Source organism: Schistocerca americana, chromosome 7 (genome assembly GCF_021461395.2).
Source record: "Schistocerca americana isolate TAMUIC-IGC-003095 chromosome 7, iqSchAmer2.1, whole genome shotgun sequence".
Lineage (NCBI taxonomy): Eukaryota > Metazoa > Arthropoda > Insecta > Orthoptera > Acrididae > Schistocerca > Schistocerca americana.
The window spans coordinates 420,577,794-420,583,826 of NC_060125.1; the positions used below are offsets into that span (position 1 = coordinate 420,577,794).

Below are 6,033 nucleotides of genomic sequence, written 5' to 3' on the forward strand. Positions count from 1 at the left end.
AAAGAGTACGCCCTTGCTCAACATTTCTCTTCTCCAGTTCTCAATTGCCCGTTTCAGTTTTTTCAGTCTCACAGTACCTGTCAGCGTTAATTGTGGTCCCAGTGATTCAGCTCCGACGACGAGGTGAAAGAAGAGGTTCATAACTTTCTGAACAGAATGGCGGCGAGCTGGTATAACATGGGCATACAAAAACTGCCAGTGTCTACAAAAATGCACCGACAGAAATGGTGATCAAGTCGAAAAATAGCTAAATGGTCAAGCTGTAAACTGATGTAAACCATTGTAGAAATAAACATGTCTATGTACTTATAAAATAATAGGAGACCTTACTTTTGGAATTATCCTCGTACATTGGAAACTACCTTTTTCTCAGAACTATTCTGTTGCATATATACACTCCTGGTTTGAGAAGCACGCAAACTCCCTATCGCACCTCGAATACTACGCTAGATCGGCCCATTTCGATCCCACAGAAATAGTCTGCCACTATTAGGAATAGTGAATGGAGCGTAGGAATCAGCAATCCAGTAATTTGCTTGTATTACGGCTGTAATTACCAGTGAGAGGCATCAGCTGGAAATGGCATGCCTGAGGACCCCCTTCTTCGCCGAACTACGGCCATTATAGAGCCGAAAGGCGTTACTACTCGTTATCAGCATTATCAGCATTGTGGATGACTTGTTTTTCACAGATGTGCTTATAATTTAGTAAATTCCTAAAGGGTGCGGCCAGATATCATTCCCCGATTTACAGAGCATGACATTTCATTGCACTGAAGATCAGCTTCAAGTCGATGCACATGATTCTTAACGTCTACTGAGCATTTGAATTTTGTAGTTCGACGATTTGACGCCTTTGCATACAACTGCGAGCAGCGTTTGAGATGTGAAATTTACGACTTTTGCAATTCCTTGTGTTTTGCCTGCCTTTATATTTCCCTCTGGCGCTGACTTCTCAGCTGAGAACAACGTACTGAATTTTGTTACCATGACAAATTGCAGTTACATACCAGTTCCGAAATTCAGAAATCACAAATGTTGTATGTAGAAGACTTTCGTGAAGTCAAGGTTCACAGGATTAACTTCCGATGCTCTATAAGCACTGTTCTGGATCTGGGAATCATACGGTCAACACTAGCAGAATGCAAGATAATTTTACAGAAACGTTTTCCTTTTTCACAAAACTTCGTCACCTGAACTGACAGAAAGAATCACCGACAGGTGCAAAAACTTACAGCGAATTACAACGAGTTGTATATGAAGTTTCAAGCCAAATATTTCCTTGTTGGATCTATTTTTTTCTGATTTCGGTTGTGTTTAATGGGTAAAATTTGTTAGATGAGATAAATGAGGATTATCTGCCATCAATTATTCATTTGTTTCTACTTTGCGCATTAGAAAAATATTATCATCAAATACTGACATCGAATTTTCCCATTCTTTTTCAAAATCGATTCCTTGAATTTTACTCCCATAAAATAGCCTTCTTCAATACATCCATTTCATATTGCTTACTATATTCGTGCCTAGACCTCACGGCACTCGTCTTGCCCCCCATCCTCCCTCCATTACCAAACTGACTGCTGTTCGATGACTTAAAATGTGTACTATCAACCAATCCCTTCTTTCTGTCAACTTATGGCTCAAATTTCTTTCTCCTGGATTCGATTCATGGTGTCATTAGCTATTTGAAGTAAGCACCTAATCTTTAGTATTCTTCTCTGCTTATCTGAACTGCTTATCACCCACGTTTCACTTCCGCAGAAGCCTCTCTCACAAAATACTTCCTGACACCTCAGTTTATATTAGATGTAAGGATTTCCCCCTTTCATTGCTACTGCCAGTATGCATCTTCGGCCATCATCAGTAATTTTCCTGTCCAAACAATAAATTCAACTGCTACTCTTGATGTCCCTTTTCGTATTCTAATCCCATCAGTACCGCCAGACTTAACTCGAATTCATTCCATTGCCCTTCTTTTACTTCTGTTAATGTTTTTCTTATCATCTCTCTTCAATATCGCATCCATGCGATTGTCTTCCAGGTCTACTTCTACTTCTGGCAGCATCTGCTTTTCATCTACAAACCTAAAAGTTCTTACTTTTTCTCTTTGAATTTCAATTCCCTTTCCAAATTCCTACTTCGCGTCCACCACAGCTTGTTCACTGTAAATATTCAGAAACATGTCTGACTCTCTTCTCAACTATTGGTCTCTTTTCAAGTCTGTCGACTCTTACAACTCCAGTCTTGTTTCAGTATAAATTACAAATAGCCTTTCACTCTCTGTACTTTACTCCTGCTACCTTTAAAATTTCAGAGGGTCTAATCTAATCAACATCATTAAACGCTTTCTTTCAATCTAAAAATTCTATACCCTCAGGACCTGAATTTTTTTCTGGAGGAAGGGAATTTTTTTATGCTGTAATGCTCTTAGAAGATTATTACTGATTTTAGATGCAAGATTTATACAAAAATATGTACCCATACTAGGCTTGGATAAAAAGTAATGCCAACCCTGTTGTAACATGAAAGATGTACGTCAAATGTCATGCTCGCTGTCTGTAACTGATGGCAGAAGATCAGAGGTAGTAGTGCAGTGCGTGGTGACTGCTCTGTTAAAGTCAGCTGCAGTGTGTACTGTCTACAAATGCGATAAGCAAGTTCAATCGCTCTAACAGGCGCTCACTGCATCGTACTGCTCCAGTTTCTCGTGACATTATCTTCGTCCCACACTGAAAAGAGGGTGACGGCAGCTTGTTGCACTTCATCCCATCACCCTTCGTGACAATCTACGATGCCATACAGCAAACCCTGTGCAGGAGCTCCAGCGCACGTGTGTTTGTATCAGTGTGTGTGTGTGTGTGTGTGTGTGTGTGTGTGTGTGTGGGAGGGGGGGGGGGGGGTTATTGGAAATACTGGAACATCTACTGTATTCACCCGATATGAGAGCTTGCGATTTACGACCTGTTCGCCAAAATGATGGAATCGCTTCAAGGCACCCGCTAAAACTCAGCCTTCCATCTGTGTGGAGAAAGGCGATCCGGGTATTACGCTGCTATATAGAAGGAGGGAAGGAAGATTGGGTTTAACGTCTCATAGACATAATGATCATTAGAAACGGAGCACAAGCTCGGATTGGGTCAAATATAGGGTTACGAAAAACCTAAATCTGGGTGTCCTGACGCGGGTTCGAACTCTCATCCTCCTGATTGCGAGTTCAGTATGCTAACCACTGCGCCACCTCGCTCGATGCGACTATAATGAGTGCATGTAAGGCGGTGAACGTCTGCCATTAAAGCCTGGTAGTGTTGCCACTATTTTTTATCCAAGCCATGTACTTCGTTCATTTGGCTTCCTTTTGTGGACTAATATTTCTGAATTTGAAATATTCGGCGCGCGGGATTAGCCGAGCGGTCTGGAGCGCTCCAGTCATGGACTGTGCGGCTGGTCCCGGCAGGGTTCGAGTCCTCCCTCGGGCATGGGTGTATGTGTTTGTCCTTAGGATAATTTAGGTTAAGTGGTATGTAAGCTTAGGGACTGATGACCTTAGCAATTAAGTCCCATAAGATTTCACACACATTTGAACACATATGAAATATTCACTGTTGTATTAAGTAAACTGATCAACCAATAATTAGCACGCTAAATAACAATATTAATATTCATATATGCAGCGGAATATAACAAATCAATCACTTCCGTGTATCTTGGCAGTCACAAGCTGTTGAGCTCCGCTACACTCTCTTGTTGATATTTCTATAGTGAAGCCCAAAACTTGGCAGCACTTGTACATCATAAAAAGATTGAACATTCACAAATATGTATATGAGGTTTCCAATGCCGATAAATATTTTTGTTCCAACTACAAAGCATCGTGTCTTCAGACCACAAGTGACCCGTCGGGACCATCCGATCGCCGTGTCATCCTCAACTGAGGATGCAGACACGAGCGCGTGTGCTCAGCACACCGCTCTCCCAGTCGTTATGATGGTTTTCTTGGACTGGAGCCGCTACTATTCAGTCGAGTAGCTCCTCAGTTGGCATCACGAGGGTGAGGGCACCCCGGAAAATGGCAACAGCACATGGCGGCCCGGATAGTCACCTATCCTAGTGCCTGTAACGCACGGCAGCACTTAACTTCGGTGATCTGACGGGAACCGGTGTATCCACTATGATAAGGCCGTTGCCCCGAGGCAGTAAAATTTAATGATCGGTGTTGCCTCGCTTGTTCATACACTTCTTACGGATACAAAACTGATCTTCCCTGAAGTAAGCTTTATCAGTTCTTCCCATTTCACTGTAAAAAAATTCTTTTCAGTGTTTTGTAATTACGACTCATTCAACTGTAAATGTAAATGCCATGTGGCTAGGGCCTCCCGTCGGGTATACCAGTCGCCTGGTGTAAGTCTTTTGAGTTGACACCACTTAGGCGAACTGCATGTCGATAGGGATGAGATGATGATGATTAGGACAACATAACACTCAGTCCCGGAGCAGAGAAAATCTCCGACCCGGCCGTGAATCGAATCCGGGCTCGTTGGTTCGACATTCGATCGCGCTGACCACTCAGCTACCAGGGGCGGATTCAACTGATGATTTGGTAGCACTCACACCTGTCAGCATCTGCCTACGTTGGAATTCTTGTTATTAAATTATTCTTGAAAACTGGAGGTTCTTCCTCGGCCTCATACATCTTACTGACCAAGTGGAACAGTTTCGTCATGTCTGGGTCTCATATACGGAAATCAAATGGGGAGAGATCGGGATTGTATCGAGGATGTGTAAAGGCCTCCCAGCGGAGCTTCTGCAGCTAAGTCGACACAACCTTGGGAATATATGGGCCCTCGCACATGCATTGTAGAAAGACATTCATGGCCGTTGATTTGCTTTACAGGTCTTGTTAGAATCAAGGTTCCATTGGCAACCAAAAACGTTTTTCCATCAGGCATCGACCATCTTGTCTCACAGTGGGATAATTTTATTACAGTTATGGCGATTACATTTGAAACAATAAACAGTTTCCTAACTTTATTTCACGTGTTTGGCGTTCTTTTTACTGCTCCTTACACTTCACTTCTGTAACACTGTTTCCTCTACGTAGACCGCCCCTATGTATTTATACCAGCTTTCAGATTTTCCTTCTTTGTTTAGTACTGGTTTCCCATCTGAGCTCTTCAGATTCACATATCTTATCTCTTCCTTCCAAAGGCCTCTTTGATTTTCCTATCGACAGCATCTATCTTTAACGTAGATACGCCATTTCCGCTTAGCCACTATCAATTCCCTGCCAATTTTATGTTTTAAACGTATGGGTTGCCTTTCACCACTGTCATTGGCTGCATCTTTATATTTTCTCCTTTCGTCATTGAAATTCGGTATATCCTATGTCATCCGTGAAATAGGAACCGTTACATTCTTTTTGAAGTCTAAATGTGTTTGCATACCAATTGGTTACTAGATCTTGTCTTCATAACAAACTGCTGTCTTAACTAATCTCTCAAAGCCAACCATTCTTCTGTTGTATTCCTTTCAACTGTTTCAGTACAACGTTCGGTTCAGTCTTAACGTATTTACATGATTTAGCTACGTTTAAGCTGGTTGCGACCTGTCTTTTACCAGAATTTAATTCCATCTTTTATGTTAGTTTGTTTGAGGAATGCTGACATGAGCAAAAGAAGCTCATTGTTTATGTTGACAACTATTGTGTTTTGAGTACTTTAACCACTAGAAAAGTCTTAAGCCTGAATCTACAATCGTGGAAATTGTAAAAAATAGTAGAATAGATGACGAAAGCAGGTCATTTAAAAATTCAAGAAGACTGTAATTCCTAACCAAATATAATTGAATCTATGAGTTGGAAAAGGGGTATTGTCTACTATTTTCAAATTAACGTTACCGGAGGTAACTGATCCGTATATCTGTATTCATCGTTTGATATGAAAGGGGGTCACATTGTGTCAACAGGAGTGCTAGTCAGAATGGTAACGAGTAAGAGAGGGATGCCATGTTCACATAAACAAGTGTATAATCGACC

At 41.6% G+C, this 6,033-nt stretch overlaps 1 pseudogene; it reads right to left on the reverse strand.

Moving 5' to 3' along the window:
* Window positions 1–4,069: 4,069 nt before the first annotated feature.
* On the reverse strand, window positions 4,070–4,187 carry LOC124623528 (annotated as a pseudogene).
* Between the last annotated feature and the right edge of the window lie 1,846 nt (window positions 4,188–6,033).